At 47.7% G+C, this 14,358-nt stretch overlaps 1 protein-coding gene across 3 annotated transcripts in view; it reads right to left on the bottom strand.

The window, feature by feature from the left end:
- Positions 1-7,531, bottom strand: part of SPTBN1 (spectrin beta, non-erythrocytic 1) — a 134,552-nt gene extending 127,021 nt beyond the window's left edge. Inside the window, exon 1 of one of the 3 annotated variants that reach the window (XM_087777297.1) lies at positions 7,516-7,531. The gene's annotated coding sequence lies outside the window, so the exon portion shown is untranslated. Of the gene's footprint in view, positions 1-6,917; positions 7,050-7,281; positions 7,413-7,515 lie in introns of those variants that run through there. The other 2 variants (XM_087777296.1, XM_087777295.1) reach the window with 2 other exon arrangements.
- Positions 7,532-14,358: the final 6,827 nt, after the last annotated feature.

The following is a 14,358-nucleotide window of genomic DNA, read 5'->3' as shown; positions in this document are numbered from 1 at the left end:
ACTATCATAAAACTGTAAAGAATTATTCATTGTACTACGCGCAGAAAAAGGCCACAACATTTTAAGTAAAGCAAATATTAAACTAACTAGGCTGTCTTTACCACAGATGGACCCTACATGACAAGGAATACCTGTTAACTTAAGGCGAATGGCAGCATGGTAGTTCAAAGCCCATTTTTTTTTCCCCAACTCATCATCTCTGAGTCAGGCTAACTAAAGGACCATTCGAACTTCAAGAGACGCGGATCCCATACTTTTTGAAAGTTCAGGTACCCAAACCCAGCATACGCTGCTCAACTCCCTTGCTTTCGTATTTTGTATAAGTGGCAGAGCGGGAAATAAAATCACTAGCTTTCCTGACGTCCCCACTAGACCCCCGCATGATACAGAGTCTAACAAAGAGTGCTCTGCTGGATGACCCTCCTACATTAAAACGCCCACTGACTTCCATAAGTCAGATTTAGGCCCAAAGCACCCTTCCAAAAGCACAGAGGTCAGTAATTTGCTAGCGAGAGGCAAAAACTGCTTTCTCCAAGCACAGACTAGAATGATTAGCTTCATGCTGCATTCCAGTGTTGCTATAAATGTATATGCCACTAGCATACTGGAGCCACAAGCACCGGTACAAAGCTCACCATCTGCAGAGACTGGCTATAGGTCACCCTTAAACACTTTAATTAAATATTTGTTTACTAAGAGAAAAGTCAGTGAAAGCCCTTGGGAAGAAAATCTCATCATTAGTTCAGCTACAGACAAAAGCCAACACTTTCAAACTCAGATGCCCAAACTAAAACCTGTGGGTGTTAAAATAAATCTATCTACATTAAGTTAATTTACATACAGCAGGCAGCACCTTTTTCCCTTCTAAGCCAAAAAAACAGAGGAGCTACTTGGTATGATTAGCTGGAGTATTTGTGGTGTCTAGGCGCTAAGCAAAATTGATTTCATGAGTGGAAAAAAAAAAAAGCATTTGGTCATACTGCACAAGACTCTATTTTCTACTCTGCGTTACTGACTGCAGCAACCACAAATCAACCCCGTTGTAAACCAGGCTCTAGACCTGCCGAGGCAGCCAGCACTCACCATGCCCTAAGAAACAATATATATTGCCAGCCTTCTTGCCCTTACAAACACAAGGCTCCCTTCTATCATGTAAGAGAAAGAATCAAAAGCAGATACTCCAGGCCATTCTATAATAAATCAATCAATAGAATGATAGGATTAATCCAGGATCAAATGGCAGTAACTTACAATAACAAAAAATGCAGATCCAAACTACTGCTTGACGGTAAGAAGTCCCCACAACGCCTTGTAGAAGATCTTGACCACGTACTTGGGACCGTAACACTACTGGGGGCTGAACCCCACAGCGAAGATGGAAGACCTCCCAAAGACGTCTGTTGGTCTGGCTTGGGAGAAATTCCTGCCCGGTATCAAATTCAGCAATCAGTATAACCTTAAAACGTCAGGGCCAGGCTTCCAAGAAGAGCCTCTACGTCACCTCGGAGCACCTCCCACCCAGCTCCCTGCCTCGTGCCAGCCACCAACGCCTCTGACAAAGTGGAAAAATAGAAAATAAAACTCCACAAAATTTAGGGGGAGGAGAGGGGTGATCCTTCCTGACCACTACAGGCACCCAACCGAAGCCCTGAATCATGAGATTTTAACACAGTCATTATCTTAATGTGATGCTGTGTTTTAAGAAAACTCAAGGCAAACTTAAAAAAAAAAAAAAGACCGAACTAAAGGTCTGTAAGTCCCTATAGCCAGGAAGGACTCACAACCACCATTCAACCACTTTCTGTAGTGGTGCTGAACACATGAAGCATAAACGCTTTATTCATTAAGTTGGCTACTTCAGATACATTAACCTATGCGCCATTCAATCACGTGGGCAATGAAGCAGTACGTAAAAGCTCATTTTGCTTGCTTGAGGTCTGCATATCTTCATCTCTGATTACATCTTCCACCAGCTAAACTAGATCTTTTTACCTACGTTTACAACTACGTATCTTCACAGAACCAACATACTGCATATACCCTCCTACAGACCCATTTACACAGAGGACTAGCAACTGCCCACCCCGACTGACGCCGATGTCAGGGATCATTCCACACTCTCGCAACCGTGTTGAGTCACGATTAACAAAAACAAACCCGGTGGTCACTCCAATAACACTGAGCTGTCAGTCCATCCCTAATCCTTTTTTAATAAATAAACAAACAAACAAAACCTTCGCTACTTCTTTGCAAGTCTTTTTCAATGGCAAGTCCACTGTTTCTCCAATTACTCGCAGAAGCATTCTCATTTCGTATTCTAACAACTGTCCTAACTCCAAGCAGTACGACTTTAACAGAGAAGGAGAAATGGTTTCCTCTGGTGTACAGCTGTGGATACGAGAACAAAACCAGGAGGCTAAATCCAAGAACATCATTCCTGAACGCGTTTCACAGACCATAGGCAAATCGCTCAGCAGGTGTAACTTCAGGATCTGGCCGCTTCTTCCAAAAAGAGAACAGTGTATGTTTGGAACCCCAGCAAACAAAAAAGCTACTTAATTTGGAACATTTACCTGTGAACAGTTTCACAGCAGTGTATTTTTAGATCTCTGAACAGGGTATTAATGACACACCTCTCCTGTTCCAACGGCATGACTGGTATGACCAGCTAGGCTATTCGTAGTATCCAACAGGTGTGTGGTAGCACCTGTTGGCACAAGACTTCCATCCTGAGTGGCTCTTTTCTTCAGGTCTTGCTGCCCTCTTGACGCGAGGGGTTGTCGGATGAATCAAACCAACATACCATTTATTTTTAAAGTTCTAATATTTAGCACGTACAAAACATTGTGAAATAAAGATGACTGCACAACAGTATAACATGTTTCTCTGGTGGTAGTGGTGGCACACCGAAGAGATTCCTGGTGTGCTAAAAAACATGTAGCTTGGGGAAAAAAAAAAGCAAGTGTGCAATATATAAAGAGAATAGCATAAGGAAAGTGAAGAGACATGAAAAAGTAAGAACATCCTGAAATTTTCACCATTCAACAAGAAAAACAACCTTCTGGAGAAGAGGCTGAGAAAAATGTTAATGGTGCTGAAAAGCAATAGCTCAAGGTGCTCCTCAACCTTAATCTGTCCTTGGCCATAGGAAGACGTATACAATCCCTAAGCACAAAGACTATAGATTGGTGTATATCTTTTCTCAATCACATCTATTTTACTGCAAGTAGAAATAACGCTTTCCGACGCAACCCCACCCTCCCCAGCCATCTTTCTCAAACAACTATAGTATCTGTCATGAACTCAACCATCAACTAACAACACCTACAAAAGTTTTTTCCATGCAAAACTCGTCTTTTCAATGAGGAATGGACAGCGAAAAACGTGTCTGGGATTAATACATGAAAAAGAAATAAAGCTGGACACAATAGAAAAAAGCTGCCTATTTAAATATATAGAATATATATATTCTATATATTGAAATATATAGAATTGATTGCTCTGTTAAAGCTGTTAAATAAGTTGAGATCTAGGCATGAGAAAAACATGTAATATCTCTGTTACATGTAATATCTCTGTAACCCTTTTTTCATTAAAGGAAAGCAAAGCCTGGAAAGGTCCAGCTGTAACTGCTGCAACATTGTACTCATGTTCATTAAAAAAAAAAAAACACAAATTCACAACAGATCATTTTAAGAGTAGTAATAAAAATCTGACAAATGAAAACCATATGTGGAAAAAAAAAATAACCCTGGGGAGAGCAGTCTTCAATGCAGTCTCTTTGCAGAACACTGATTATACCTCGGTGCCATTTGACGGTACGCACGTTGCAGCTCCAACACTCGCTTCACCAGGAGAGTGTTATTTGGCGATAACAATCAAACACAAGATGATTTCTAACATGTAAAAACACCAGAAAGCGAGAGAAGACAACTAGATTTTCACATTTAATGTCGCTAGGCCAGATTCCCGCTGGCTTAACTTGGGAAAGTTGCCAGGAGCTTAGGCAGAGGTAAGGGTCCAACGTACTGGCAAACTCCCCAGCTACATCAGTTGGGAACAGGAGCAAGCTCGAATGTCAGAAAAGCCCTATATGGCCGTACACAGTTTATGTCATGGAGCATAGGCCTGATCTCATCACAAGCCTCCACGGCATGGCGTGCATCACGCACCACAGAAAATAGCCTGCACCGCTCCACTTCACCACCCCCTCGTTCAACCGAGAGTCGAAAGGACCCAAGGGTCTGCCGGTGGCTCCTCGCTCTGACGTAAGGCCACCCAGTTCTCGTAGCCCGAGCACCACAGTTTGCCAAGGTTTTCCTAGAACCATGAAATGGCGAGCAGGAGGCCTGCGGTCAGAGATACCAGCCCGGACTGGATTTAGGAGCTGACTCATGGGTAATGGGCAATGATAAACTATTGTACCGGTTTTTAACTTGTGCCCAGATCAGATGACTAAGGAATTTAGGTGCCTATAGAGATTAACTGTTTAAATAACTTTTGCAGTCTGAGCCTTAGACATCTGCATAAATAGACCTTCTCATCCATGTCCCACAAAATATGCCCATGTACTCCTCGCTAACGACATACAAGGCTTACTTTACTAGGAACCCAACTACAAATATTAAATCATGTAACCGACTCACATTAAAAATAAATCCTTAGTCAGGTGATGCAATATAAATGAGCATTACGGGCCTACCCAATAAAGGGGTTTTAACTGATTAAATTTTATATACATTAAAGGAAAAACACAACATCTTTCGTAAAACGGTTTGGTACGCCTACTTAAAAGGAGCTGCCTGGGAGACATGCAGCAGCGTTCTGGTCTCCATACATGTAGCATGAACACCTTGCCCCTTCTCTGCTCCATCTCTGCATGCAGGCAGAGTTCCGTAACACACAGCAATTCCAAAAGCTGCAGGATTCATGCCACCAGAGAGATGAAACAGCATCTGTGATGCTTTTTGCCACATAACTGCTGCAAGCTCCGATTTCATCCAAGAATGCTGCATCCTGCTTTAGTGAATATCATTTACTGCACTTAACCTGCATTACAGGAAAACGCAAAACGGGCTACTGTTCCATAACCTGACCTCTTTTTTAGTACCAAATCTACACTGCTGCATGAAGTAACAAAATATTCCCTACCTATTTTATTTATTGTCTATCTAGCGCTGGTTGTGACACATCAGCGAGCCCGCTAGCCCATCCCCATAGCCCTACAACCGCTGCTAAGTCATGTAGGCACCACAACAGGCATTGCTGTTTTACTGAGAAACAGCTTCAGCAAGAAAAAAGAACGCCAAGGGATAATAACAATTCTTCAGAAATCGCATCCAGCTGCCATCACCCACCCTTCCTGGCTCTTTATCCCATACCGTTTTTGTCTCCTATCTCTCCCTCCAGAGGCTTCTGAGTACATGCAAGTCCTTCTTGTAGCAGAGATTTCCTGCAATGGCCCGAGGAGTCACAGTCTCCCTTGACATTTTCACACGGCTGATCTCTCTTTGAATACATTACTCTGCATGACCCACCTCTGTACCCCTCAGACCGGGGAGCATTGCTCCCCAAGATGTCTTTCAGCACGACACATTCACGAGGCTGCGTGAATAACAGTATTTTTTCTGAACTGGCTAGACAATTCAATAAGCAGGTTTCATAATATTTCTATCCTGTCGATAAAGGTCAAAGGCTGTACCGAATGCTCTGGATCTTGACAGTTTACGTTTATTTCCTCTTACAGTAATCCTGCTTCTGATCTCGAACGTTTAGCATTTATACCTGTGGACGATGCTGACTAAGTACAATCTAGAAATACAGATCACTACTCACCTTCTTTAAATAAGAATATAATTTTACTCACAAAGAAGATATCAAAATTACAAATCCAATTGCTCCCTCTAGTTTTGTATCACCACTCCGAGAGCAAAGGAATCAGCCTTAGAAGAAGGCTATCTACATAAAACGTCAGACCCCAGTGCCACGAGCGAGGATTTTTCAGAGCTGCTGCAGTCGTACAGTATCTAGCAGGAATCTGCCATATTTTTTTTTGTTAAATCGGGCCTAGATCCATCTAACTGCACGAGCTATCTAGAAGGGATAATGAAATCAAGTCCACGCATTACGTCTCTGAACCGCGCATTCGCGTAAGGAATACGAGAATCCAGGCGAGCCGCGGAGGAAAGCAATCGAAGCGACGCATCTAATCGCCGCTCCGCAGCGGCAGCGTCCCCGAGCCCCGCGCTCCCGCCGCACAAAGCACCGCGGCGGGCGAGGACCCGCCGCCCCGGCCGCGGGAGGGGAGCGGAGGGGAGCGGAGCGGCCGCCCCTCCGCGCCGCCTCCCGCCGCAGCCCCGCGGACGCGCCCGCCCCGCCGCCCCACGCACCGGCCGCGCCGCCGCCGCCGCCCGCTCCCGCAGCGGCCCCCGCCTCCGCTCCGCCGCCACAGAAAAAAAAAAAAAAAAAAAACAAAAAACAAATAAGAAAGGAATTACAATGAAAAATTACATACCTTTAAAACAAAAAACCAAATACGAGCGCTAGCGGTGCGAGGCGCGGCGCGCCCGCGGCTCTCCGCACCGCGGCGGGGCATGCGGCTGCGCGGCAAAGGCGGCACCGGCGGGGAGGGGCGGCGGCCGCGGCCCCCGGGGAGAGGCCGGGCCGGGCCGGGCCGGGCCGGGGCCGCCGCAGGGCGGCGGGCTGGGGACGAGGCGGGGAGGCCGCACCCGGCCCCTGCCCGCGCTGCTCCGGGGCCGCGGCTCGCCCGCCACGGCCCGGCGGAGGGGGAGGGAGAGGCTGCGGCGGGGCTGCGGGAGCCGCCCGCCCGCCCGCGGTCCCCGCCTCGGCGGGCCCGCCGTACACACACACACACGCACCCCGGGAAGGGGGGCCGCCCCCCGCCCGGCCGCCCCTACCTCTCCGCTGCTGCCCGGGCGGCGGCTCTCCCTGCTCGGCGGCGGCGGCGGCTGCGGCAGCGGCGGGGAGTGACCGGCGGCGCCCGCAGCCCCCGCGGCGCTGCGCTGCGCTGCGCTCCGCCCGCCCGGCCGCGGCGGCTGCGAGGGGCGAGGGGCGGGGACAGCGCGGCGGGGCGGGGGCCGAGCGCAGCCCCCCGCCCCCGCGCCCCTTCCCTGCGGAGGCGCCGAGCGGCCGCCGCCGCCCTGCGGCGCGGGGAGCCGGGCCCGCGGCGGCAGGTGTCCGCGCCGCCCCCCTTCCCCGGCGAGGGCGGCGCCCCGGGGAGCGCGGCGGGGCCCGGGGGGCAGCGCCCGGCCGCCGCCTCACCTGGTGCTGCTGCTGCTGCTGCTGGGGCCCGCGCTCACCCCCGGGTCTTCCCCCTCCGTGCGGCGGCCTCCCCGCAGGCCCTCGCTCACAGCCTCCCTCGGGCGCTACCCGCTGCTGCCGCCGGCTCCCGGCTCTCCTTCCCTTTCCTTACATTTATTTGGTTATTGGGTCTCTAGGCTTCACGCTCCTCCTCCTCCGACACCCTCTCCTACCGCAAAGACAATGTTGGCTCACCCCCAGCATCCATTTCCTCTGGTGCTGCTCTCCCGCTGCTCTGTCATTCCTAGTGGAAATCCCATCCTGGGTTTGACTTCCTCCACTGCAGAGTCATCCTCTCCTGCTTCAGTCCCGCCACCTTCCCACGTAAACAGCCCCCCCTTTGCCAGCGTAACCCAATCCCCCAAAACTCAACCCCGGCTGCCCTTCTGCCGCACTTCCCCTCTGCCTCCTTCCCTGGGCAGGATTTTGCATGTGTCTTTCTAGAGAGAACTGCTAACGCGCAGCCCGCGTGCCTCTCCTTCCCCCGCGCCCCAGAAATGTCATTTCTGCTTCAGGTTGCCTTTGCTAATCCTGGCCCCTCTGCTCCCATCCCCGTCCCCATCCCCTCCATGCCCATTCCCTCCCGTCTGCTACCCCCAACCTCTCGCTGGCAATACAGCTATGGACTGGTATTGTCCATCGTTGTTTTTTAAAAAACAACAAACGACCATCGGTTTCATTTGCCTCGTTAGTTATCCTTCTCTTCTCTCCTGCTTTTCATCCCCACGCTCACTCCTCAGCGCAGTATTTAACCGCTGCCTGGAGCTCCTCTCCTCTGCGCCGATCTTAAACTTCCTCTTATCTGGCTCCTGCCCCTTCGCACTCAGCTGCTTTGCCAGAGTTTCTAATATCCACTTCCTGGCGCAATCTCTGGAATATTGCTTCATTTCCGTCCTGTCAAAATTATCACCCTGGCTCGTTTTGGTATTTTGTTCTCCTTTGGTTTCCAAGACTGCCTCCCCCGGAGTCGCCTCCTTACCGCTCCTTCAGCGCATCCTTCTCATGCTGCCGGTTCCCAGCGGTACCCCTCATGCGACACTTCGTCTCTCGTTCCCTCTGCACTTATCGGTGGGTGAACTCACCCCCTAAAATACAAACCTGTGACGTACACATTCAGTAACAGTCTCTCTGTGACCTGACTATTATTTCCAGGCTTCTTATCTTACATTAAAATCTCATTCTGCCCTTTCGGCACCTGCAGGGTGGCAAGCCACTGCTTCAACGTGCTCCGAAAGGGCAACCAAACGGGCCAGTAACTTATCTGCCTACCTCCTGTCCTGACCGCAGCAGCCAATATCACCACCCTACTCGTCACTCAGGTCACGGGTCTGGACACCGTCCTTAGCTGGACTTGGCTCCTTTCTTTTTACCCAGGCAAGGCCCAGAACGCGGCCCTGCCCTATCCAGCCGGGCGGCCAACGCTCTCACGCAGGTTCTCATCACCTCACGTTCCAGTTTCGGCCACATCCCCTTCTGTATCCTTCACAGATGCACCCTTGCCTATCTGAGCTCTCTCCCAATGCTGCTGCACGTTTCTTTTCCCCATCTGTCGTTTGGAACAAGCCATCCTTTTCTCCATATCTTTCCAGTGGTCTTGCTTCTCAGATCAGGCATAAACTGGTAATCAGCAACTTCAGCTCTCCCTGTACCTGCCCCTATTCGGCATCAGCACCTACCTTTGGCTTGCCCAGGACACGAGACAAGTAACCTCATGCTTTCTCTCATTCCTCAGTCCCTCAAACCTGGGAGAAGTTCCTCAGGCGTCCAGAAAGCCTCTTTAAACTGATCTCTCACCGTAAAGCCTACGAGAGTCTTGACAAGAGGTAAGCTTGTACTTTCACGTCTGCTCTCTGCGGTGGTTCATACCCAGTTCTTGGGCTACAGTAAAAATAAAACAGCTAAGGGGCCCCCCCGTCCTCCTCCCCCTCTTCTTGCTCCTCTCTTGCACTGGTGCTGGTGGTCCACTGATCCCTCCCCACCCTTGGCAAAACCTAACTCAGCACCAAGAGAACAGTTCTCTGCTGGGCCAGTGAGCGGAACGGGCTTTCAGCAGCGAACTGGTAGATCAGCTCAATCCTCTTGCCTAACGGCACTCTTAGATGCCAAACTCTCCAAACCAGGCCGCCTTTGCGTTCCTTATTTGTACAGCATCTGGTAGAGTAAGAGCCCACGATTAGGGTTTCCAGATAGATACTAGAAGGTACTTGCTTCTATGGAATGTAAATGGTGGCAGTAAAGAGGTAAAGAGACCCTTTTTTTAATTTAACAACAAGAATAATTCCTAGCAAACCCCTTCTTAACCACTACTATAACAAAGGGCAAGTCAATTGCTCCAATCACTTTAAAAAGTTGTATACAGAGGAAAGGAAAATAAATGAAAACAATTTTTCCAGCCTTCCCGAATTCCCCCAGACAGCGGCACTGAAATTAGCTGGAATACCTGCAGGATTAAGAGACTGCTCCTGATCGACAGGTTCACTAAATCTGGCCCAAATAACATGGAAAGTTCTACACAGTTTCTTTACTACGTGCACTATATGTTAAAACAGTTTACAAAACAATTTCTGGTAGCCCCGCTAGAGTTTTGCTCTTAGAAAAAGCTGAATAATTTGGCCGTGAACAATAAAAACTAGCAAGTGCCTAAATATATGTACTCTCTCACATTTTAGGCTCTGAAGGATAAAACTCAGATTTTTTGATCCAGCATAAATGTTGCTTTTACTTTAGCCACCAGTCATAGGAATTCAGAGAACTTCATGATGTATGTGTGTGTGTGTATATATATATACACATATATATAAATTAAAATCAAAATATTCAAATGCTAGGATGTTAAGAAACGTCAGGAAAAAAGATCATCCTTCACTCAACTATTAATATCTCTCAAAGAAGCAGCAGGAAAAAAAGATTGTAATATATGGGAGTGAGCAAGCGCATCCAGTGTATTTTAAGAGTCTGTCTTAACCCACATAGCTCAAAGATGGGTGGGCCATTGATTATCATGGAAATAACTGGGTAGGAATGAATGCCTGAAGAAGCAAGAACCAGAATAGCAGGGGCACTGTGGGCTCCAACCAGTTATCCCAGTTACTGACAGTCGTTTTCTTCTTTTTAAAGGGCCCACATTTTGTGAAGAATGCGGCAGGTACAAATGTTTTGCCACTGACAGTTAAAAACAGCATCTCCAGGATACTATTTTCATTTTTAAAAATTACTGCAAATATTTGTTAGTATTTTCAGCATGAACCTTCAAATCCCAGGGTTAGAAAGCCAAAACCTACAACAACTTTGTGACAGTTACGGTGGGAATACTTACAAGTTAAAATACCAGCACTTCCTAAGACCAGCAAGAAAACCCAGTTAGACAAGCAGGTTGTTCACACCGAGGGCCACATTCCCACTCCTTTAATCAAACTGACAGGAGTCGAGTGAATGGGCATATTAGAAACTGTGGGTAAATGAAGTGGAAAGGGTCAGCAAAGCAATGCCGGGCAAAGTCACTCCCCTCCTGCCCGTTACGCTGTAGTTAGCTTTGGCCTGGAAGCCCGAGGTTTTTTTCCCTCTCATACATTTTGTCCATGCAGCCATGGATTTCGTACAATTGAAGAAATATTTAATCTTTTTGCTTTTGAAAATCCACGAAGCCACTGCTCTCAGTAATACTGTCTGGTCCTCATCCCACACAGAAATATACCCATATGCGTATTAACACCTTCACCAAGAGGAAAACACTACGTAGGTAGGTAAAGGTAAACACATTCCAAAATCTCCGAAAGATCATTTCAAAATATAGTTTAAACAACCTAACGCATTGTTCAAAACAAAATGAAAGAATTTAGTGGAGAGCTTTACTCTTTTCAGGATCTAGGGCATTTCAGTCACCTGTGTGAACCAAAGTTGCAAGAAGGTATTTTCAAACAGAAACGAAAGCAGCACATCTAGGTTAGATATCAAGAGTCACAGTTGTTAAAGCAATATTAAAACCAGAAAAATTCTATGTAAGGATAGTAGCAATTTCCAAAAAGACAGAAGAAATTCACATAAAGAGATTAATACTGCAATAAGAAACTTCCTAGCTATACCATTAAATCGGTAAAGCATTATGTTATCAGAAAGTTCCAGTTACACAGGTTCACAGCGTGACTGAGATGGGGGACATGTTCATCCCACCAGACACACCCTTCCTCCGCCCGTAACGCCCAGTTTGAAACACGCAGCGAGGCTCAAAGGCACAAATCCAGACCAGCGCTTTCTCTCATAGCAGACTTGGCCAAGATCTTGAGAGGAAAATCAAAGATGGGCAACAATCTGCCTAAAAGAAATATTCTTAGCTCCCTCACTATGTGCACAGCTTGTCTGGAAGCACGATGGCTTCTCTATCACAAACATTTCTTCTTCACATAACTCTCTTTCTTCTCAGCACCTTAGGAACACCCAGCTCTGTGCTACACCCTTACCTTCAATAGCACCTTCTAGCAATGCATTCCCTGTCACCTATTTACAGGCGTATTTCTGTTTCCCAACAGTCATTGCAAACAGAAACGTGTTAGATCCTCACTCCCTGGCTCCCCTTCTCTCTACAAGCAGCCCACGAAGCTGACAAGCCCAGAATTCCACATCAGGAAATAAAACACGCTTCCAGGGTATCTCCATGCACAGCACTTTGCAGTAACCTAAGCACGGGTAGGGAAGGCGTGCGTGACAGAGGCAGGGGCTCTACTGGTAAGAAACAGCCAGCAGGAACATGGAGACCCTTAGCAGCTCTGCTCTCAGGTGGCGTATCAGCGGTCTAGGGATACTCTCTTGCTGAGAAAGTCCTATTTCCCCTCTGTTAACCTAAATGCTCTCCAAACACCTCTGCAACTTTCTGCCTACCCCATCCTCCCAGTATTTGTTCTTAGCCATTTTCTCTACCATCAGGTCCCACGAGCTGAGGGCCTACTTCTCCACGTGCCCAGCACACCAAACCCTGGAAAACGACTAAAGCATAGGGCACTTACAAAAGCCTTTGCCTTGGCCTCAGCCAGTTGCTGTCTCCTTCCCACGCCACCAGAGTCAGCAGTGGAAATGCTGACGGTGTGAAGAAAAGATGGACCTTCCTGCTCTCCGTGCCAACATCACGGCAATCTTCAGTGTCCGGGAGGAGTCCTGGCAGGAGTCCTGCTGCTGGGCCTGCAGCACTGTGGAGGGACAGGAAGCATTAGCGAGAACTGGTAGAGGCACCGGGCCAGCGTACCACAACATCCCGTGCAGACATTTCCATTGTGTTCAAGTCAGTACATTAAAAAATAAAATAAGTGTCTTGGGACCTACTTGCATGTCCTGCAGGCTCCATACGGAAGAAACCCTATCACAGAGAACATCTACAACTGCAGTCAAAGGTACGCCTGAAGCTGTGAAGGCAGACGCAAAGTAGGTTTACCCCAGCTAGCTCACACACCAATAAATAGCTCAGCTGCAGCAGCGGAGGCCCAAGGGCAGCTGCACAAAACCGCCCTGGAAAGCAGGGTAACACTCGCGTCAGGCTGAGCTGCGCACTCCCACGGCCACCCTGCCGCCAGCACTCAGCTAGCAAACTTCTCTCTGTGGCAGGCTTGCACGTACAAGTTGGCGACGTGCATTTGACTGGAGACTAAACGCTCCCTGAAAAAGCCTGCCCTTTAGTCAGGAATACCTCATGGGCAGGTGTGAGTTTCTTGCCCCTTCCAAACATCCTTTGTGGTGCAGCAGTTTGAGGATCAGTCCCATGCATTAAAGGTGTTCACGCAGCAAGGTTTCTTCACATGTACCGAAAGAGAAACGGGGAGGTAAGCTGACCAAAAGCCTCAGCATTTATCTGTCCTAGGAAAATCTGCACGATTCTCTTTAAAAAAAGCTTTCCCCCTTGTTGCCAAATGTTATTCTCTATTCTCTTTCCTCTTTTCTGGTGTTTAACTGTAATTTTACTCCTCCATTTCCTCTAGGTGCATTGGACAAATACACATTAGCCAGTCTGTGTAATTTGACGAAGCAGTTGTAATGTGTGTTTGGATAGGTCATGCTGGAACAGCTAGTCCGTTAACTGCTTGGTGGGATAACAATGTCTCTATTTTTAACACCTGAATTTGGATATTTAATTTTAAAAAAAAGTAACAAGAAGAAATGCAGACATGGAAAGACAAAAATGGCTGAAGAAATCAACAGCAAAGCAGCTGATTTTACTAATGTGGCATAAAAATACAGATCTCTAGGGCAGATACAGGAGAGAGAAAAAATCAACTTCAGTGAAGCTAAGTTAGTCATCTTTGCCGAGTGAAATACAAAACGGGGAAAAAAAGTTACATTTTTAGCTCCTCTCCCAGATTTTATTCCCTTTTCTGACAACATGCTTACTTTTCCTATAGAAACTGTAGCTGGATAAAGGTCAGGTTAAGACATCAGCACATACTCCAAAAACCCATCAGCGTACACAAGTTAGGAAAGGTAAAGCGTGTTAAATGCTTTCAGTGGTCATCACCTTGCTCTGATAATGTTCAGTTTTAATTGCTGAGGCTGTGATGCCTTGCTCAGTTCCAGGCAGGCGGACCACGTTTGCCTGTAGAGGGATGTGTCTGACGTCAGTGGAACGTCATCCCGGTGCAGTCATCTGCTCCCACTGCTTTAACACTAGAACCATATAGATGGATGAAATGATTCTCATAGCGGCATATTAACGAGAATTATTTACCAGAAGAAATAGGCTGCTCTAACGTTCAAAGCTTCAGCTTGAAGTTGCTACCTCCTACGCGTATTGCTTCCATGTCAGATCCTGCACACACCCCACACCAGGGCTGTTACTCAGGTGCAGGTTTGCAAGTACAAGTTGTCAACTTTTAATTCTGTGGGAAGCTTTAAGAAGATTCCCCTTTCCTCATGTAGCAGAGATCTCTCACCTGCTTCCATTCAAAAAACGTCCTGGCCTGTAACACTTGCCGCCTTAATTATGAACTCTCAGCAATGAAGACCAAGAACGATGAGTTCAAGTGTAACTCTATCAGTCTCTGTCTGGTGGGTGTGGGG

The sequence above is a fragment of the Nipponia nippon genome, unplaced genomic scaffold (genome assembly GCF_047370975.1).
Source record: "Nipponia nippon isolate SJK-2023a ecotype South Korea unplaced genomic scaffold, ASM4737097v1 scaffold_4, whole genome shotgun sequence".
Classification (NCBI taxonomy): Eukaryota; Metazoa; Chordata; class Aves; order Pelecaniformes; family Threskiornithidae; genus Nipponia; species Nipponia nippon.
The sequence above is the reverse complement of the archived record's forward strand: the minus strand, read 5'-3'. Positions and strand labels throughout refer to the sequence as shown.